General features: G+C 50.0%; 1 protein-coding gene across 1 annotated transcript in view; it reads left to right on the forward strand.

Moving 5' to 3' along the window:
* The first annotated feature begins 7,213 nt into the window (after positions 1–7,213).
* LOC143172115 (zinc finger and BTB domain-containing protein 7C-like) overlaps positions 7,214–22,295 on the forward strand; it is a 45,980-nt gene continuing 30,898 nt past the window's right edge. The window contains exon 1 of the mRNA XM_076361374.1: positions 7,214–7,271. The gene's annotated coding sequence lies outside the window, so the exon portion shown is untranslated. The remainder of the gene's footprint in view (positions 7,272–22,295) is intronic.

Consider the following 22,295-nt stretch of genomic DNA (forward strand, 5'->3'; position numbering starts at 1 on the left):
TGGGTTTTTTTCCTGGGTCTGCTTTTTTCTTGGTTGAGTGGAGAAAAATGGGGTCTGGTGGTGAAGTCTGGGGATATGGGAGGGTGGGCATGGACAGCATGCGTGTTTTGTTGTCTCATGTTGTCCTCATGGCAGGCTCTAGCCCATTCAGGCTGGGAGGAGGTGGGCAGATGGCCTCTTTCTCTCTCCTCCTTAGGTGAAGGTGGGGCTGTGCCAGCTCCTCCTGGGCATCGCTCACCGCTGGCATTTCCTCCTCCGGTTTTCCCCAGCATGGGGAGAAGGAAAACTCGGGGCCGAGGGCACCCAGCAGTGCAGAGAGACCACAGGGTCCAGCTTTTAATCAGTGCAGGCCTCAACCCACCTATCCATGGCTTTTGTCCTGAGCAATCTCCATCCCTGGTCCAGCTCTCCGCAGCCACATCCGTTGCCAGCAGAGGTGTCTAGCCTAGCAGTGAGATGCTATGGAAGGGAGATGCTCACAGCTCTCCTCCTTGCTCATGGGATCGTAGCCTTCAAGTCCCCGCTTTGGGAAGAGAGCCGAACTGTTTTCTTTAGTCTAGCAGAAAAAGGCTTATCATAGAATCACAGAATGGTTTGGGTCGGAAGGGACCTCTAAAGGCCATCTAGTCCAACCCCCCTGCAACGAGCAGGGACATCTTCAACTAGATCAGGTTGCTCAGAGCCCCGTCCAACCTGACCTGGAATGTTTCCAGGGATGGGGCATCCACCCCCTCTCTGGGCAACCTGGGCCAGTGTTTCACCACCCTCAGCGTAAAACATTTCTTCCTTCTATCTAGTCTGAATCTCCCCTCTTTTCGTTTAAAACCATTCCCCCTTGTCTTGTCACAACAGGTCCTGCTAAAAAGTCTGTCCCCATCTTTCTTATAAGCCCCCTTTAAGTACTGAAAGGCCGCAATAAGGTCTCCCCAAAGCCTTCTCTTCTCCAGGCTGGACAACCCCAACTCTCTGAGCTCATCCTCACAGGAGAGGTGTTCCAGCCCTCTGATCATTTTTGTGACCCTCCTCTGGACCCGCTCCAACAGGTCCATGTCTTTCCTGTACTGAGGACGGTGTGATGAGATGCTCAGAAACTAGAGCTAGGCACATTCAGGCAAAAAAACAAGAAAAAGATGCAAATTTTTTTAGTACCGAGACTAATAAAATGCTAGAAACACGTGCCAAGGTTCAGGGCAAGACTCCCTTGATTTGAAATCTTTCAGCCAAGATTGCCTCTCCTTCTAAATGCTGGAGGGCAGGCAGGAACGAGGGCCTTGCTGCAGAAATTACTGGGCAAAGTATTTTATTTTGTATGAAGCTGGAGGGCATAATACATGATCATAATGGTCCCTGTTGCTTGAAAATACCGGTATGAAATAAACCTTTGTTTTGTAGCCTAGATTTCCTATGAAGTGTGGTCTGAAATCCATGCATAGAGTTAGCATGGATGTTAAAATCTTGACTAACAGAGCGAATATTAGGAGGAATAGGGAAAGGAGGAAAAATGTTCTCCTGTAAAGTTTAGGACAGCAAGGGATGGGGATGCTTGGGGAGCAAAGATGCAAGCTGTGAAGGAAAATACTCTTGCACCCACTAAAGGGAGATTGATCGGTTGTGTTCAATATTGTGTGTAGCTCAGGTCCTCCCTCCCGAGCACGGCGTGAAAGCAGAGGAAATAAAAGCTTGGCTTTTGCTAAGGAAAAGAATGACCCGCAATGTCAGTTTTTCTGCGGGAAGAACGGCTGAATTCAGTGTTTTCCTTTCTCGCTCCATCCCGCTGCAACGCTTCGCTGTGCGGCTGGGCAGGCCGGCGAGCAGATAATGAATCTGCCGAAACGTGGTTATTGATATAGCTGAGATCATTATACCTAAGGGTCTTGTGAGCTTTCCCATCTAAAGGGGCATTTTTCAGAAGGTTGCGGTCATGACATAAACAGTCTCATTTCGTATGAAATCTCAGCTGGCGAAGTCCTCAACCTGGGAGCATTTTTTAAATACGTTATCAGGAAGGTAAATCAGGTCAGCCGCATTTTTTTTTTTTTCTCTCAGCTAGGAGAAGTGAAATGGTTCGTTTGCCTCTTACTGTTAATGTGATATTCTGCAAGGAGCTGTGGCCTGATCCACAGCTTTTGAAAGCAAATGAGATTGTTTCCACCTACATCAGGGAGCTTCTGCTAAATTTCTTATTCCTGGATAAGGATAACTTTCTGGATGGTAGAAATTAAAGCAAGTGGTCTGGGCAGAAGGTTATCAACGCCCACAGGCTGGCACTCTGGTTACGATGGGCAATTTGCTTGGTTGTCCTTAGCCCATCCACGGGTGGGATGGTGCGAGCAGACCCAGCAAGGAGTCGTGGCTCATTTTGTGCGAGAGCAAAGCAAAAATAATCCGTCGAGAAATTATGAGGCAGGGAAAGCGTTTCAAAAGCTGCGTGTAGCAATTGCACCGGGGCTGTGAGTTGTGCAAAAGTGGTTGCAGTGGAAGTCAGGCTGAAGTCTGCAGCCATCGCTAGGGTCTGGGTCTTTGCGGATGCTCTCCCCCTCCTCCCTTTTATCCCCCAGCAGATTGTATTTGTGTCACTTAGGTTTTTTTATGACCCATCTCAAGTTTGTTCTGGGGCGCTGGGAAGGTTTTTTGGCATCGGGGCTGGCAACACGTGTAAGGTAGATGTTCAGAAGCCTCACGTGGTCTGGACCTCCCTGGAGGTCTTCACCTCACCCAGCTTCAGCTGCTCTGGGGCGGGAGAGGTACCTCCGGTAAAACTCTGCACCAACCCATCAAGCTGTGCAAAGTGGCTCTTCGATCCACATTGTGCCTTTTATTATTAACGTCCATTTGTGTTTAGGATTCATCCTACCATCATTTTTTTTTAGGGGCCCTCCCCCAGTCCCAGCCCTGCACAAACACAAGCTGAAGCGGACTTGAAAATCTTTCCCGATAAAGACAAAGGGAGGTCTGAAGCAGTAAAACCAAGCAAAGTGACCTGGCAACTGCCTTCAGGCATGTGTCATCTAACCGAGTAATCAAGCGATACATCAAGTATTTATATAGGTGTGGGTTCAAGGAGGAGGATGTGCGTGCACTCCATTTGCAGCGCGTGCCCTGGGGAGCAGGAGCTGGTGTCATTCCCTCCTCGCTGCTGGCTTCAGGGATGAGGCGAGGTTCCCGGCCCGTGATCTTCAGCACTGGGAATGGCCGTTGTCTCAGATGAGCTGGCTACGGCTTCATTTTGGGAGATGGCGGAGGCTTTAATGCGTTTAGCTTTACAGCACCTCTCTGATGCCATGCCACCAAGCCTTCCGCGTCCTAATCTGTCGCCCTTGGAGATGATCCTTCTCTCCCACCAAGCAAGAGATTGCACAGGCAGCAGCTCTGCCCGGCTTCATCTTTGTTCATTAGGCTGAGAATAAGACCCAGTGGGGAAAGGTAAATGTTTTCCAAGCAAAATACAGGTTTAATTCAAAGTTTGTGTAGAAGTTTTGCCACGTTCTTGCTAACGTGGGTTCATTCTTGTTTCCTTGTGGCACCATGAAGCTGCAGGGGGGCAAGAAGGACTGGGAGCTGTGGATCAAGAAGGACTGGGAGCTGTGGATCAAGAAGGACTGGGAGCTGTGGGGCCAGCTTCACCCGGAGGTGGCTGCGTTTCCAGAGCTGGTACCGGTCCCTGCTTGAGCAGATATACTGGGGGAAGAGGGGAGGTCAGAGTGCAGCTCTTCCTCTGAGAGCTTCCCAGTGAAGCTATATGATGTAGCAAAATCCCGTCATAGAGCTACACATACAGTGTGTATATGTACACGTACACCCTGTACACGTATACAACATCATCTTGGCTACATCCAGCCCTGTTCCTCCATAGAAATCAAACTGTGTATTCATTTCTCTCTCAAGGAAATCTCTGGGTAGCATAAATGACCCTATTTCCATTGAAGGCACTGGAGCCTCATTGAGTTCCACCATCCACGTTAGGCAAAGCACTGGAGATCCCTTAGGATCGATCTGGATTATGACCATTAAGGTTTCAAATACGAAATCACTGAGACTCTGGCTAGATTGTTTTAGCAAAGCACTTAATCGACATTGGTTTTCACTGATTTGCTTTAGAGTTGGGGTTTTTTTGGCTGGGAATATTGTGACAGCAGCTTTGCATGTACACATAGCCTGGACCAGCGAATCTGCCCGGTCCGTGGCATGGGGTAACTGGTAATTCAGCCTCTCGCTGGAAACCACTCCTCGTCTGCAGAGCGTGGGGCTACTAGCAAGGAAATCCTTTTCACCAGTCACCCATTCAGCCTTTCCCAATGTCCACAATTACCTTTTAAAGATAAAAAACCAGCAGCTCTTACCTGAGCCATGAGCCCAGAGACCTTCTTAAACCAGATGGGTCGTATTCCCCATCCTCCTCCTTCCTGACCTGGTGGTACCCCAGCGATGAGGGTGTGCGTCAAGGTTGTGGGCTCACATCTCTTCCTTCCATTTACTCTGTCACCTTTAAAATAAGGCCAACATTTGGAAGCACTTAGGCAAGGCTTAACTTTATTGCCTGGAGAGCGGTGTTAAAGTTAATGGGGATACGTACCATAGCAAACGGAAACACGTGTGGGTGTGTGGGATAGACACCATGGAGAAAACCTCGCCAGGCTTTTCCAAGTTTCCCGTTTGCAAGCAGTTTCTTGTGAGATCTGGGGGGAAATATGTTGCTGGATTTTATTTCTTACCAAAATTAACCTGTAAAAAAATAATCATTTTTTTTTACCAACAGGTTTTGGCAATGAAATAGGGATGTTTGAGGAAGAAAATTATTTTCCTTTGAAAAATGTGACTGGTGCAGCAAATCTTATTGCGGAAAATATCTTCCTCTGGCTCTCAGAGAGCTGGATTGACTGAGGTTGATTATTGTGCTCCAACTAGCAAAAGTTTAAAACCGGCCTGAAAAACTCAAGTTCAAAAGGAAAAATTGCAAAAGTTCACAAAACCCAGTTTATTGTTAAAAAACCCCCAGCAAACAACTGTAGAAAGCAAAACTGTGTCAAAATTTATTTTGCCCATGAAAATCTTTAAATTTGATGATCATTTATTTTTCTGATTGGACAGGCATCCTTAAAGTACTTTTTATTCTGGAGAGCTTTCAATTCAATATACTTTTAATTAGAGCTTTCCTGACCTGGGATAAGCAATCATTACAACCTTTCCTATTTTTTTTTTTTACTAGGTGTTTCCCGTTGTGCTTGTGAACCGAGGTGGGGTCCAGCACAACCCTTTCTTCTCTTCTTTCTCCTGCTATTCTGATTTCACACCCTGTTAGAAGTAGCTTAGTCTCTCTTCCTTTATAGTCTAGGACACCAGTTCATCCCTCCGTTAACAGTGATCAAAAACCAGGAACCAATTTCACATGGAAAATGGGAAATAATTTCCAGGGTTCAGTGGGGACCTATTGGTCTGCAGTCCTATTTTGGACTCAGAGTCATCGCTGAGATGTTTTAGTTGTCACTGTCCACCCCCCAAGTATTGTTCCGTATGAAAATGTTGGGTTTGGCTTGCAGGAATTTGGGGACATTTTCAATCATAGAATCATTTCGGTTGGAAAAGACCTTTAAGATCATCGAGTCCAACCGTTAACCCAGCACTGCCAAGTCCACCACTAAACCATGTCCCTAAGCGCCACGTCTACACGTCTTTTAAACACCTCCAGGGATGGTGACTCCACCACTTCCCTGGGCAGCCTGTTCCAATGCTTGACAACCCTTTCAGTGAAGAAATTTTTCCTAATATCCAATCTAAACCTCCCCTGGAGCAGCCTGAGGCCGTTTCCTCTTCTTGTCCTATCGCTTGTTACTTGGGAGAAGAGACCGACCCCCACCTCGCTACAACCTCCTTTCAGGGAGTTGTAGAGAGCGATGAGGTCTCCCCTCAGCCTCCTTTTCTCCAGGCTAAACAACCCCAGTTCCCTCAGCCGCTCCTCATGAGACTTGTGCTCTAGAGCTTCGTTGCCCTTCTCTGGACACGCTCCAGCACCCCAGTGGTGCTGGGGACCTTTCCATAAAACCATCTTGGGAAACAAGACCACGAACAATGCACTTTGTTAGCATGGGATGGAAGTAATTGTTTCTTCCACAGGTTGGTTTTGGTGGATTGACGGGAGCAAGGCATTTTGATGGAAAAACAAAGCAGTTTTTGCAGGAAATGAAGAGTCGCTTGGCTTTGTGCTTAGGGTGCGGGTGGGTGGTTGGATGGGTGCTCCCATCCCAAGTTGGATGCAGGCTGTGGGACTACCAGGAAAAGCAGTGGGTGGCAATTGGTGTTTCTCTCCACGCCAGCTTGGCAGTCGCTGGATGCTGCCCAAGTTTTACTTTACCCTTATCTGGGGCCAGACATATTATTCGCACCGACTTCATTTACTGATTTACCCAGACACTCCTTAGAAACCCAGTAGTCAGAGGAGTTGCAGATAGTGGTTTGGGTGTGGGGATGGAAGCAGCTTTTTTTTTTTTTTTCCCTACAGACCAAGAAAGCGTGTAATAAAAGTTTCAAAAGTAACCGTGCTCTGAGCACAGAGCTCTTCCAAGCCATGTCTGGGAGTGCCAGGTTGCCCCAGGCTATCTTACACTTGATTTTGCCTCGTGCTTCAGAAAGATTTCCATTGTATAAACAATTTTGGTTGTCATTTGGGGTTTTTTTAATCTGCTTCTTTAAAGGAAAACCAGCAGAAAGGCATGTAACATGGAACTCAGTGTCTAGTTGCTCTCAACGGATTTATTGTATTAACAAAAAAAATCTGTATTTCCTCGTTGTCATAATACCTGTGCCAGAAAGGAACTAGTATTTTATTAAATGCAGTGTTTAACTTAATGCTCCGAGATGTGGCTGCTTAATTTGGGGCAGAATCTCAAGAATGAGCTGATCCCTAGGGCACCCAACGAGGAGAAGAGGAGGGACCTGTTATTTATCACTCAACACGATGGCCAACCCTTTGGGGTTGCGCGCATGCCAGCGAGCCAGGCTTAGCCAGGTTAGGCTGCTCGCGGAGGCGGCACACTCTGCTGAGCTGGGCTCCGGCGGGGTGACTCCTCTGCCGGGGACATCCCCGTGGGATGGGGTCGTTGGCTGCATGGGTGCAGCTGAGGTGGCCAGGAGGTGGCTTTCAAATCTGGGTGCCAGGGGGGCTTTGAAGCCCCACGCTGGGCACTTGGGAAGGGTTTTCAAAGTCACTCGTTCCTTGGATCGGGTACCCAATTTGGGGTCTTGTCACCTGGACAACACAGCGACTGGAGACTTGGGTAAGCAAACCCCCCTTTGAAGATGCCTTGCCTCCATCTTCTTGCTCGCTTGGGTCGTTCATGCGCAAAACCTGATTTTTTTTAGTTGAATTATATCCAGTGCTTTTCCAAAAGAGGTTTTCATCCCCCCCAGATTTACCTTGTCTCAGCCAAACGGGTGCACGGTTTGCAGGGGAAGCAGAGCAGATCGGTAGGAAAGTCACCCACAGGGTCACCTCTGCGGGGGCAAATCAGCACATGGTCAGGGGTCACCGGTTACACCAGGGAAAGGTTTGGCCCACCGAGTAGAAAACAAAAAGGATGCGATAAATCTGCTTTTAAAAAGAAGAGATTTAAAAAAAAAAACACCACAAAACCCCAAGTTTTTCTTTCCAAAGAACTTTGTGTGATTATTTAAAAAGGAAACATGAAAAGATCCCGGTAAAATCGGTCCGTGTCCCGCGTGTTGTTTAGACCTTAATAGTACAGGTGGACGAGGAGGGCTCCGTGCCAAATACTTTTGGTTTAGAGGGAGTGGTGGGAGTGAAATCTCCTAACCGCTCCTAGAAAGGCTTAACTTTCCGCACACAAATCAATGACAATCTCCGCTCGGCTGCAGACACCCCGGGAGCGACGCTGCCGGATTCCCCGTGCAGCCAAGGCAGGCAAGGGGAGGACGAGGGTCGGCACCTGGAGCGGGGAAGGTGGGTCGGATGCTGTACTTTCAACTTCCAAAATACGAGATCTTTAATTTTTTTTTCCCCTTTCAGGGCTTTTGCGGTTTATTGAGGGGAGGGGAAGGCGCTTGAATTTCATGCTCGGAGGCTAATCGTGTTCGTGTTAGAAATCTTCAGTGTGTCGTAGCGATCCTCTGTACTAATCTATTGCTATTTACATGCGTTTTTAATTGCTGGTTGAACTCGAACCTGTGATTCTCTTTCTGATTTCCTTGCTTGGTATCTTGAATCTTTACCAAGCCCGGAGATTTTGGCTGTGTATCAACACCTGTACGATACAACTTCTCAAGTTGCTGGGGTTTTTCTGTAAGTCCGGCTTAGTTGTTTGCTTGTTTGTTTGAGATAGGAAATATCAGTGCAAAAACACACCTGGTAACATCTCCTGCTGGGTAGGCAGAAGGGCTCTGATGAGGCAGATGATTCATATTTATAATATAATAGAGTAGAATAAAATATATGTTCCGTTCTGTATTTTTAATACTTACTAATATTTGTTTTAAAGTAATTTTTGTTTCGGTTGTTCTTTGCAGAAAACTTGTGGAAAAAACCCCGCTCTCCTCTTAAATAGTTAAAGCGGCTCAGCAGATTTAATGCTGGCAGAGAAATCGCGATTAAAGACAGGCTGGGAAGCGTGGTTGGGATGAGGCTGCTGCTCGGTGCAGGGTTAAGCCCGGCTCAAGCCGACCTGCTCGGCACTGCCCGTGCCGTAAGCGGGGATCGCACGGGGAAAACGGAGGTGCTTTATCTGGAGACCCCCTACTGGGAGTTTGGGTTTAAATCTCAGTCTCTCTCTGGAACTTTTTGCTTCTTTACTAGCAAATGGGACGCAGCAGGATGGTGTGTTATACGCAGTTAAGCTTTAATATTTTTAACAGCTCCTTGAGATTCAGTGCTATTTCAGCAGCACAAACCCCCTCTCCAGCTCCCCTGATCCTGCGCAGGTAATTCCCAGAGCTGCGTCGCCGATAAAAACAACAGCCATGGTTTTGTTTAAGGTTGGGCTGAATGAAAACAGGAGGGGAGGAATGTGCTCAGCAGAGGAGGAACCGGAGCTTGGCCATCCCGGCGTTGCTTTCCGGAGCGTGTCGGGTGGATGGAAAGACTTGGCACGGTCATGCGGGGACCTGCAGCTTGTTCTGCCCTTGAAAAGGGGATGTGGCAGCCATCTTCCGGTTCACCCAGGTACAATATTTGGAGGAATGAGACCGAGTGGGACTTTGCCCTCCTTTCTGCTTGGTGGAAGTGGGATCGGATAGAGGTTTCTCCTCCTGGGATGAACTGGAGGTTGGGAGCAGCAAAGGCAGCTGGGTCTATCCGTATCCCGGTCGCAGGGAGCGGATGCCGTGGGCACGGCCAGCCCTTGCTGCCTTCAACGCCTCCAACACCCCACACTGGAGAGCAAACCTTTTGCGGGCTTCTCAACGTGTATCCTGGTGTATCCACCCCGGGACAGCCCAGCAAATAACTCTTGGAAAGGTGGATGAGATGCTTTGCCGTCTTTCCCCGGTCTTCCAATGCCTTCCATCACTCCCACCACCGCAAAAAGGACATTTCAAACCCGTGCTCTGGAGCAGGCAGGATTTAACACCCACTTTACACTTGTGCTTGACGCTGTTTACTTCAGGTGCCAGGCAATACGGAGTCAGACCCGGCATGTTTGAGCGCTGAGCAAGCATTAGCCGTACGAACCTGGGATTTTCCGGCGAGCCTGGGGCTGTCCGGCCCCTAACTCCCTTAGCCTCCTTTGAAATTCCTCCTCTAATTAATAAGTAAGTGGCAAGTTTCACTGACATAATTTCAGAGCTATTGCTTTTAATTAAATAGCAAGCTATTAAAATAGTTTCAAAACACTGAAGTCTTCCCTCCCCAGTTCGTAGTCCTGGTCAGATTCCCATTAATTGTCACCGGTGGAATGGTTTTATAAATTTGGAAGCAATTAGGAAAGGTGAAGGATCTCAGACCGCACCAAAACGCGGTATTACCAGGTGTGTGCGGATGATCCTAGCAAAGGGGGCAGCGATGGGAGGGCTCATCCCTGCCGCTGCTCATGCCCCTGCCCTCCCGGCAGGATGGGGATGGAAGGCAGCATCACGCCGGGTATAGTATATAAATTTCTATAATGTATAATGTATATATATTATACACTGTTGTATTAGTATATAATGGTGCAGAAGGGGCAGCTGTGCGCTTTGGCACCCAGCAACACCACGCTGCGGGTCGGGTCAGCGAGGTAGCTGCACGGTTTATTTTCCTTTGGCTGAGAGCTTTAGCAATGAATAGAGGGAGGGGATCCGGGGCTGGGATGCTTCTGCCAAGAATGATTTGGAGGCCTCTTTATATTAGTCAGAGCTTTTTTATTCCTTACTGGAAGCCTGAGAGAAGCCGCGCGCCCGATGGCAACGTTGCTCACAGGTCTGCATAATTTTCAAGTATCGCTCATGTGAGCAGCTTGCCTTAATTATAGATTTATTTCTCGCTGCTGTTGGATCGCTTTGTTCCTTGTCCCTCAGAAAGATGTCCTTGCCCCTAAGGAATGGGTGCGTGGTGGTCGTGAGTACTTTTTGGGGGGAGGGGGAAGGATGCCACATCCGTGACGGTGGTTTTGCGAGGGGCTCGATGTGCTTGGCAGCTGCAGAAGAGGAGGAGGAAGAGGGGATGTCCCACACCATGAAGGCTCTGCGCCGTCTCCGTGTGGGTCCGGGCAGGCACGTGGATGTTGGGACCGTCAAATGACTTCCACCTCCCAGGGTGCGGGGAGAGGCAGCAACCCCGGCGTCGCCGTCCCCCACCCTGCCCTGCCTAACAGGGAACCAGTTTGGGAAGTGCCTCCGTGTTGCCCGCGGATGAGCCAGCCCAGGAGGAGGTAGGAGACCACTTTGGAGAGAGATCCTGGCACCGCTGGGAGGAGGCAGGGTGGAGGGATGGAGACCAGCCAGCTTCCTAAGTATGCAAACAACCCACACCCATGTTCGGTGTTTATCCCCGCTGAGCCCGTCACCATGGTATCTGGGCACCTTTTGCCAAGGTGAGTTGAAGCTGATGGAGCAGATCCTCTGCCAAACCCCTGGCTCTCTAGGCATGTGTCTGGGAGGTCTCTTAGATCAGCTGGATCTTCCGGGGTTACTGCTGCTGGGATAATCCCAATCGTTTTGCTGCTGCCTTTGGACCCCCCCCCCCCGCCGCTGCCTGCCCCATCCCTGGCTGGCTCCTGTCTTCCATGAGCTCATGAGCTCCTCAAAGCAGATGCATCCTCACCTCTGCCATGGGCTTTCCTTACGCCGTGTCGCACCACGGTGTCAGGCGGGCAGCCGGAGAGGTGGCTTCACAGCCCCCTGTGCTGGGACTGCTGCCTTGATGCAGAATTTGGGTCCTTCTCCCCCCCGTGGCTGTGGCTCTGTGCTGCTGGGGAGTGATCCAGCGGCTGGTGGTGCCTCCAGGAACATATGGGGTCTGGGCGCATCATTGGGTGACCAGCCGGTGATCTGTCGTGTTCTCCTCACTGTTCCTGTTCTCTATCACTGTTCTCCTGTGGTTTGGGGCAAGTTGTTCCGTCTGCTACCAGCAAAATGGAGGTGAGAAGGTTTGATGGCCTCCCAGGAGGAAATTGGAGGAGGGGAGAGGGAGAGGGAGAGGAGGGGAGAGGAGAGGGGAGAGGAGAGGAGAGGGGAGAGGAGAGGGGAGGGGAGAGGAGAGGGGAGAGGAGAGGAGAGGAGAGGAGAGGGGAGAGGAGAGGAGAGGAGAGGAGAGGAGAGGGGAGAGGAGAGGAGAGGAGAGGAGAGGAGAGGAGAGGAGAGGAGAGGAGAGGAGAGGAGAGGAGAGGAGAGGAGAGGAGAGGAGAGGAGAGGAGAGGAGAGGAGAGGAGAGGAGAGGAGAGGAGAGGAGAGGAGAGGAGAGGAGAGGAGAGGAGAGGAGAGGAGAGGGTGAAAAAAGAAAACAGCAAAGAGGAAAGAAAAGTAAGCAGCATATTTTTTCTGCAAGGTATTTAGCTGGGAACATATTTATTATCAATGTTGAGCAATTTCAAAATGGGAAATTTCCTCTCCTGCCCTACCAGCAAGTCGTTGCCCTGGCTGCTTGCTGGTGGTGTGCGAGAGGAGATGAGTCACACCGGCTAATCCCTGTCTCCTGACTGCCGTGTCCCCTCCAGACCTTCTCCCCGGCCTTGCAGGGCTGCAGACTTCTGGTGCAGCTGCCTTTCTTGCATAGGAATAATCGGTCAAGGGGATGAAACTCGAGGCAGCCTCAGATGCATTTGGCGGCTTCTCGTTTCCTAGCGGCTGCCCAGCGATTGCGTTACGGCTGCTTTTATAGCCTGCGCCGAGAGACTGAACACCAGCTGAAAGGGGACTCTGCAAGTCCACCTCAGCCGGGATTAATGCCTCCGTGCCACGGCTAGACGCTGGAAATACTAGAAGGGGACAGATTGCAAAAGAAATGGGTCAGATTTGCTTTCCTTTATCATCAGGTCCCTGTGCCGTGGGCAGGTCTCGCTGCCTCTGTCTTTAGGGAGGTGTTGGATGAGACAGCCTTCTCCATGGACAGGTCCCAGCCCCTTCAAGGTGCTAGGTGGCTTTGGGAGCTGCAAGGGAACATGAGAACATCTGAGCAGCCCAGGGCAGAGAAAAAGGTGGTGATTTACATCCAGGCCCAAGCTTGGTTCACTTCTGGCAACTTCTGCCCTCTTAGTCCTGTCTGAAGAGAAATTAAAGAGACTGGCTCCTCTGCGCCTTAATTTCCCTGATGTAAAATAAGTCAGTAGTCACCTTCCATGGGCCTTGGTCTTTTTTTGAGAGGACTTGGAGATGCTCTGGATATAGGGTGGAAAAATGAATGCCAAGTGTTACAGCAAAAGAGAGTCAGAGATTTTACAGCGGTGGCTGCAGAGGAGTAAGCAGGTTGCAATATCCCAGCCTTTCCACCGTGCGCATGCACTTTCCAAACAGTTTTGCTGCAATTAATTACAGTGTAATTAAAGCAGAACGACAGTGCTAACTAAGGGCAAAATCTTGTGAAACAAATAGCGTTTGGGCTGATTTTGTAATTGCTCCAAGTTCCCCAGATACAAATTACACTGTCAGGGCTCCTGATTTATGGCAGAACAATATATGCACAAATAACTCAGGGCAAGAGCTGCCTGCGTGGGTTTGCCAGTGCGGAGGTCCATGCCCCATCAGTTCTCCTTGTGGGTGACCCATGAAGTGTGTGGTTCTCCTTGAAGCGTGGGTTCTCCTTGAAGTGTCCCGTGGCCAGCAGGGCACGGGTGGCACCAGCTGTCCCCCTCTGCCCCATCCCCAAAGCTTCTCCCGAGGTTTCCTCGCCAGGGAGGTGGCAGTGCTCCATGATGCTGCAACTCCATCATGGGCAGAGGGACACAGCCGGCGACAAGCCACCAACGGGGACATGGTGGGCAGAGGGATCTCATTCATCCCTGGTGGTCCAGCCTATGGGACAACACGGCTGATGGAGCAGTTTAGCCCTTGGGTCCCAACTTTTTCATGCTTGCAGAAAGTCCCCATGTGGGTGAGCAGCAAGGCTTGGCTTGGCTGAATCGCAGGCAGATTGTGCCGCCTGATCCTTCTCGGGCTATCTGGTGGGGCCATGATAAATCGTGCCGGAGCACGGTGACTCAGCTGGGAAAAGTGACCTGCAAAGGGAATACAAAGAGGTTGTGGCCTTATCTGCTTCTCCAAGGGGGACCGGCTGTTTTGTTTTATAGATTTGTTTCCTCCGCTCCCGTTTCCAGCCATACTGGGAATATCGCGCTTTGTTTTCGTGCAGGAAGTCCCTTTCCAGATTACAGAACTGGAGTGGGTGTTTTCTCACCTTTAATTAAAAGGAGTGAAGCTGTGACTTTTTAGCAAAGAAATCCTGCCTTGCAAGCGTTTGGAGGTCGTTTGAGTTAATGCATTTCAAGAAATGCAAACAAAACCCCGAAAGTATCCAGACATCGTTGCCTGGAGTTTAAAAACAAGTGAGGTACGCTTCTAAAAAAAGTCACGAAATCAAGTGAAAAAGAAGGAGATGAGCTAAAAGCATCAATTCTTACAATTAAACCCCTCTCTGTTCATGGGGTTTGGGCCGTGAGTCGCTGTCTGCTGGTGTCACAGTGCCGCCGTGAGCCCGCTCGGTCACACCAAGGGCTCCCCGCGGGATTCAGCCGTGGAGGGATAATCTCTTCACCAGCCACCACAAAATCCCGTGGTGCTCATGAACATCCTTTGCTGTGGGTCACGGGTGGCTTCCCGGTGTACCTGGAAAGCCGTGGTGGTTCACACCACCATCCCGGCTGCGGCTCCGGGTTGAGCATCTCCCCCGGCAGGTTTTGGCGTCGGGTACCAGTGCCCACCCCCCAGCACATCCCACCAGCAGCCGAGCTCTTGCTCTGAATACTAAATCCTGAGGCAGAGAGAAGGAGCCCCTACACTGATTAATTTGAGCCCGCGCTGCTCTTATCCTGGTTTCAAAGTAATTGTCTCTCTTGTCCACAATTTTCTCTCCTTACATTTCACTGCATATTTATTAGGTTTTCGTGAGGCTATCTGCAGCCACATTAAACCAATTTACTCCTTGAAATGTCTGACCTTTGATCTGCCAGCCACTGCCTTTCGGAGCCAGAAAAAGACCCTTTAATAACGTGTCACATGAAAGGCTCGCTGCAGAGCCTGTCACTTGCACACCCAAACTCCAGTTAATAAAGTATCGGACGAATCAATTATTGCCTAATAATTGTTACCTACATTTTTGCGCTAAATGAGGAGAGTATTTTTCCCCTCTTTTCCCGGTCGCTTTATAATCTCCCACTAGAGAAAACTAATAAGGCAAATACATGTACACAGCTATAACTAATATTTCTCAAGCAAAATCTTCAAGCTTTGTAGCCGGTTCTGATCCTAGCAGACGCGGGGTTTTTTGCAGAGGCGTTAGACTATCTGGGTGCATTTCATTTTAGGAGTCCCTGCAGCATCCCTGTGTGCTCTGCTGTGTGCTGTGTCTCCTGAGCCCCTCCAGCTGCCCTCTGCAGCAGGCACAGGAGAGGAGAGGGGGGTTAGTGGGTTGCAAAGTGCTTTGCGGGGGATGTTTCGGCTGTTTTCCAGGCAAGGGCAGTGAGGCAGGGGGGGTGTCGTGACTTGTCCGTCACAGCAAGGTTGGAAGCAGCCACCCCAAGGACCACGCTCTTCACCATCACCTCCCAGCACCCCGGGCACCTCCCGGTGTCCTTGTGCATCAGGGTTGGATGCTCCTGTATCATCGCCGGAGGACAGGCATCCCGCTCCAGGGGTGATGCCTCATCTCCTAATCCATGGAAAGGACAAAGCGGGGAGAGGACCGCTTCCAGTGGGCTGCTGGCACAGCTGGCTCTCCACGCCACGAGACTGGGCAGCTCCCATCACGGTCGTGGCTGCATCCAGCCACACTGGGTACCTTTTATTTCACATTCCTGTCATGTATTTGAAGTGACCAATACGTTCTCTCTTACTGCTACGGAGCCGTCGAGCTCTCAGGGGTTTGCTGAGAAAAATAGAGGCAGATGTGGCCAAGCTGCTGCTGAAATAAGGACGTGGGGATGGAGCTGGTGGGGTGCAGCGTAGCTCCCTCAGGGTCTCTGCAGCCTCTGGGCACAAGACACTGCCGCCCTGAACCCCAAGAAGTGATCTGTAGCATCTCACACTGGGTCTCAGACCCCTTTTTGTCAGGCTGCTGGCTCCCTGCACCTGGTCTGGACTGCTTTTGGGGATGATGGAGAACATCGTTCAGGTCCTCATGGAAGCCAGAGCATCCATGAGGCCCCAGGGGTACAAGACCCTCTGCTCAGGCAGTGGGGCTTTGCTCATGCTTTGGGGAGAGGTCTCCCTAGCACTCCCGACCTCTTCTCTGGTAGGGACATCGATCCTGCTTCTGCTGAAATCAGCAGCAAAGCTGGGTTTCACGGGGGTGAAATGGGCCGGTGAAGTTTAATCACAGCAATTACAGTTTCTGTCACCTGCAAGGCTCTCCGATGCATCACTCTGAAACAACGTCTTGCCCAGGAGCTCCATTTCACTCCCAGTGACATCTCTCCAGGGCAGGAGCAGGCAGCTGTCTGGAGGGGAGCATGCCTGGGTACAGATCCATCCTGGAGGTGGCCTTGGCAACACACTTCAGCATTTATGTATTATTTATTTTCCCCGACGCTTTTCATCTCTTACGTAGTTGCTTAACAGCACCAGGCTTGCACAAAGTGATGGAGAAGGGCTGAAAAATGCGGGAGGCAACCCAGGTCTCCTCTCTCTGCTTTAATCTTCCTGGGAAGACTTCTCGCTTGCCATATGGGGAGGGACGTGCTCCTGACATCCCCAGCCTGCAAAACACCGCAGCGTAGAGCAGAAGCAAAGTCTCGAGTTTCAGGGGAAGGAGAAACCATCTGCATCGCTCTCTAGCACATCTGTGCTGATTTGGCTGCGAGGACTTGGTTGCAAGCCTGTAGGATTCATCTTCAGAAAGGCTGGTATTAATTGCCGTTGAAATGGGAAGCGTTAAAAGCTGGGCGAAGAAGAGGTGAAGAAAAACGGGGAAGCTTGGAAATACGATGGGCTGATAATTCTTTCCATCGCTCTTGAGAGTATTAACAACGTTGATGGTTAAAATAGTTACTGTAGGAGGCCATCTGCTAGGCTTTGCCTAGCATGAATTGGGAGGGGAGGTGGAAGTGAACATCGCTGGGGAGGTTTCAGACCAAATCCCAAATTTGAGATGAGATTCAGATGGTCCTGAAGACCGTCATAAACCTGCATTTCTTATCTGCATTAAAAAATAAATGTACCAAACCAGATCTTATTCTCTGCATTGTTGACTGCATTTTGGATGGAGGTACCTAATCTTCCTTCCAGCTTCAATACTGGCTCACACCTTGTGCCTTCATCTCTGCTTACCCAACAAAAAAAGTCATGGTCAGGGGCACATTTTATCCGGGACTGTTTCCAAGTTGAGCTTCAGAGGGGAAGTTAGCCTGGAACAAGACAGGGATGGGGAGAGGGACTCACGCTAGTCCTGGCCATGGAAAGCCACGCTTCCGTGTTGACCGAGAAGTCCTGTCCTGGAAGACCCCACGGAGACTTTCACCTTGTCCTTGTGTTTCTCAGAAACCAGCACTTTGCTTTCACACCTTCCAGCAAGGAGAGCCCTGGAGTCGTGGGTTGATTCCCCCTAAAATGATGCTGTCGCTTTTACCTTCATCTTTTATATTTGACACCCCGCGGTGCCCAGGCAGGAGCGTCCCAGCCGAGATGCTCCACATTATTTCCCAGCCCTAAATCCACGGATGCTCAGCTCGTGGCCCCCGCCTTACCCCATCCGTGTGGGCGAGGGGAAATTCAAGACTTTTTGACCTTCAGTTTTCCTCCTTGGGAGATGAAATTAATACTCCCTGCCGTACCTTGCAGGGATGCTGCTGGGATGAGTTAGTTAATAGACCAAATCTCGCTCGCCTGCCTCCGTGAGGGCGATCGCCGTGTGGCTGAGTCTTAACATTCGCCTTTCCAATGACCACAGGGGACTTTGGGTTGGGACTGCTGGGATTTTGTCACGACTTGGGCAGGAGCATCCCGTGGACCCCACCAGGATCTGGCCCTTGGGTGGCGAAGGGCTGAGGCTATTGCAAAGATGCCGCAGATGCCTCCCTGCAGCCTTGCACCACATAATTTCCAGGCTCGCAGTGCTGTCTCCGCAAAGGTAGATTTGGTTTCTATTAATAAGGGGATAATAGCACGGGAAACCTGGCTACAGGATGGCCCGTGCCCAATTACCGCGGTCGCTGGGCTACAGCAGCCGCTTCCCTGCAATTATCCCACTGCGCGCCGGTGCAGCGCAGCCCTCTGCATTTTATTCTTAGTAACAGAGCCCTGGGCAAGGTCAGGGGGGTCCCTGCAGCCGAAAGTCCCCTCCTGGGGGACGCGGGAGCTGAGGTGGGGATGGCGGAGCCACCTCAGTGTCACCTGCCGGTGGAGGGATCGGGCGGGGGCAACATCGGAGCGATGTTCCCCCAGCCCCGGAGGATGCAGCCACGAGGCTGGCAGCAAGGCAGTGCCCTGTTTTGTCCTTGTCTCAAGCCAAGTGGCGCAGGGGGGTCCTGGTGACCCCCATGGGGCACATCGGGCACTGTGGGGTCCATAGCAATCAGCCTCATTTTTGGGGGGCACAAAATCCCCGATCCAGTCAAGACATGGTTTAGTGGTGGACTTGGCAGTGTTAGGTTTAGGGCTGGACTCGATGATCTTAAGGGTCTTTTCCAACCTAAATGATTCGGTGATTCTATGATTTAAGACTGAACGTGATGCTTGGTCTCGGTCCCAGTATAAAATGGGTTGTATGGAAGCTCTGCTGGTTTGCCTCCACTGGGAATTGGCCCACCCAGCTTAGCAAGCCAAGGTGGGAATCACGGAGGCAGGAGGTGCAGGGGGTGGTCTGGGGATTGAGATTTGGGGAACGCAGGGTGAGTTTCTTTTCCAGCACATTCCCTGTGCGTCTGTGGGAAGCCACTTTGCTTCTTTATCCCTCAGCCGGGTATCCGTAAACACGGATAATAGCCTGACAGAGGGATGCAGCGAGAAGAAATACATTACAGCCAGGGAGATGCTCAAAGGCAAGCTACCCAAATCACTCTAAAAACATGGAAGACCCTTCCTAAACCTGCGTTGGTTGTGGGAAAGCAGTGAATGGAAAATATATGTCAAGGATAAAAAGTGATGCTTAAAGGGCAGGAATAAAGATTTTCTTGTGAGAAAAGCCCAGCTCTAGTCTGTGCTGTTTCAAATTAAGTTTTCGGTTTCCTAAAGGCAGCAGACAATGCTTCACTCAATTCTCTCCCCACTGTCATTAAAACTCGAGTGTGTTGTCTGAATATAGTATTTTGCCCTACCTTAAGAGCTCTAATCTTTTTAGGACCATTTCTTGCCGCTATCTGCAGACACTCGAAAGCCTTCTCGACGGCGGAGTGAAATACAATCCCTGTCTTGGGGAGCTTTACCTCCCCTTTGTCTTCTGCAAAGACAGAAGGAAAATAACCACTTAACAAATCTGCCAGGTCTGAATTTTCTCCCGCCTCCCCCCCCCCCCCCAAACTCCATCTCCCCTTTTGCAGCTATCATTTGTCGTGGGTTGCTTTCTCCCAGTGCCACCTGCCTGTTGCAGGGAGATGGCGAGGAGCCTTTTATTGTTTGCTGAACAATTCCCTGCAATTTGCTGTTCGCTATTTCTTTCGGGCTCCTTTAATCCTTTTTTTCACTTGCTGCTGCTTATTTTTAGCTCGCGCGCCGTTCTCATTTCTTCCCCAAAACTGTTTATGTTTTGAAAAGCCCTGCTTTGCTGCTGATGGTACCTTTTTTGAGCAGCCCTGGTTGCCTGCAAAGCCCTCCCTGCCCTCTCCTTCTCCCAGCGCCCTGCCAGGCTGGGTATTGGATGCAACGAGCTGTCATTCCCAGTTTCTCTGACTATCCCTGTTTTTCCCTTGGGAGCTCTCCTCCAGCCCTCCCTGGAAACCCACTTTTCCTTCGTGCCCGAATCATTTTGCTTTTGTTCAGTGAAAATCCCCGGTGAGCTGTGGGAATGCCGAGCTCCCAGCAATGCCACCGGCCCAAACCCTGCCATCCCAGCTCCTTTGGATGATTTACGCTGTCCCGGTGCAAACCAAAATCCTCTGGCTTTGCCAGCTGCCAAAACGCTGCCGGCAATGGGCTGAGCCAGCCGGCTGCCGGGCTGGTGCCACCGACCGCGGGATGTGGGCAGGAGGTTCAGCACATGGCAACCACCTGGCATGGGAAGCCCACGTGGTGGCCCCGACCTGGAGCCCCTCCGAGCTTTAGGCTGCCTCTAGTCTTAGGATAAACCCGAGCCTTAGTGGGAGCCAGCTGATCGTCTAGATAAGGTGGTGAGTTGGGATTTGGAAGAGCTAACTCCAAATTTTGGCTCTACCGTGGGCTTCCTCCATGGCCTTCGGCACATCACCGAGTATCTCTGTTCCTCATCTGTACAAACGAGGTAATCTTTTTTTTTCTCCCGCTGTTTATTTGGAGCACAGGCATCTAGGGATGGATTGCTCCTTCTTTGGTCTTGCTTATACAGTGCCTATAAGGGGATGAGCATCCCACTTGTAGCTATAAGACACGGGTGCAGTATGAATGGTCACTGCAATTAGTAATAGTAGTAATAATAATAATAATAAAAATAATAATAAACCCTGCACCTTGCACAGTAGAAACTTAGTCTCATTTGAAGATGCTCCGAGCTAACATCAGCAAACAGTAGTGGGTATTTTTATTTCCTTGCCTGTACGTGTGCTGGTAGGGCTGTGCTTTGCTCCTGTTACTTGGATCTACAGCTGGAGAATTAAAATCCATCTTTTCTCCTGCCTACAATCAGGATTCAAGCAGGACTTTCTTATCCACACAAACATCTGTTCTGCCCCAATTGACTGCCCTGAAGGCAAATAGCAACGTCCAGCGTCACCCCCTTGTTCTTGAGCTATCCAAACTGTCCCCGCTGTGTCAGCCAGGAAGATATATTTCATTTCTCCCTGGCGGTCCTGTCTCCTCCCTCGTTAATATTGCAACAAGCATTCCTCCTCGGTAGCACCGCCTGTCCCTCGGGAAGGCTTTCAGCCTCCCTGTTTTAGGCAGGTATATGGCAACTCTACTAGCTCCATCCTTCACGCAGACACAAAGCCGGTAGCATCAGCTCTGCCTTTTTCCTGGGATCACCCGGAAGGTAGATTTATCATAGTCTTCATCTGTTTTTTTTTTAATGAACCGGTGAATTTAGGTTGGAAAAGCAACTTGAATTTCCTGGCTTCAGAAATGATTATTTTGGTGCTTTTTTGTTTTTCCTCTGAGATACGCTGGCGGCTGGAGGCGCAACCCCAGACCTGCATCTTTAATTGCTGTTTTCATGAGCATCATGGCAACTGCACTGTGGTTTAGGAAAAAAAAGTGGGATCTCTGTTAATAACCAACTGGTCTCGCTGCCGGTATCTCGGGCTGGCAAAAAAGAGTTATTTCTGCTATTTGGTAATAACAAACTGATTTTCTGTGTTGTCTTTCAACATCGGATGAGTTCTTGCTGCCATTTCCCTTTAATAAGTGTTGTTTCCATTATTACTCAATAGTAAAATCTTTTCCCGGCGACTTTACCAGAAGTAGATTTACGGCTGCGAAAATAAACCTGGGTGTGATGAGATCTTGTCGTTTTATTATCTATAAAGAACCGTGCATCACTTTGTAGTTATCAAAATGTAATTATACATTTAGATTTTTCCACCATCTCTGTTTGTTTTTTGTTTGGGTTTTTTTTTTAAGAGGGAAATGATGAAAACTAAGAACTCCATGCTTAATAAAACTCAGAATATAACTGCTATTGCCTTTGCCCTGGCTTCTTCCAGAAGAACAGCAGAAAATAATCACCGTGCGCTGCGATGGTGCAGGTCTGCCCAGAATGACGTTCATGTTAAGACACATCTTCAGGGTTTTTTTTTTTGCGCGCACGGAAAATGTCAATGTTTCCTGGTTTGAGATATGGTATTTACCGATTCCTACGTGGGGCTGGATGTTAATAGTCGTCGGAGGCTCTGGGTGTGGGCGAATCATTGTATAATGCCCACACCCTTCGGGTGGCTTAGGGTGTGGCGTTGTCTTTGCCTCACCGTGCAGTTTTCAGATGTATTATTACCCAAAAGTAACACACCCTTCCGTGCTTCGTTGTTTTTATTAGGGATCGCTCTGAACCAGCGCTCCAAGCACCTGGCAAAGCCGCCGTTGGATGTGGAGCTCGTAACTCAGGCTTGCCTGGGCTTCCCGCTGGGATTCCCTGCGGAGGAGCTCTCACCGCTGATGCTTTGTGGTGGGAGCAGGTCAATTGGGGCATCTCCTCCCTACGGGAGTGATGGGCACGTAGGCATGTAGCCAAAGGCATCCATCATGGTTGGAGACCACCGGGGACTTGGGCTGATCTTACCTAGGCTGAGCTCCTAAACAGAGCTTAACTTAGATGGAGCTTTCCATGATGAGTAGCGGTAGGAGATGGAGAAGTGGGAAATGTGGGTATTTCTGTTGGGACTGGACAAGGCAGGAGAGAATTACCCCTCTGCAGAGGACTTCTAGCCTGAGCCCTGTTTTAGGGACTTCAGTTGGACTTGACCCATGCAAGGGCTTTTGAATTTGTGTGCTGTCCCGCCTCAGTTTCCCACCTCTCTGTGGGACGAGGATCATGACAACTACCCAACTGCTTCTTCCAGTGGTGCAGGCTCCTGATGGTGGCCAATATAGCCAATTCTTTCTCCAAA

The sequence above is a fragment of the Aptenodytes patagonicus genome, chromosome W (assembly GCF_965638725.1).
Source record: "Aptenodytes patagonicus chromosome W, bAptPat1.pri.cur, whole genome shotgun sequence".
Lineage (NCBI taxonomy): Eukaryota > Metazoa > Chordata > Aves > Sphenisciformes > Spheniscidae > Aptenodytes > Aptenodytes patagonicus.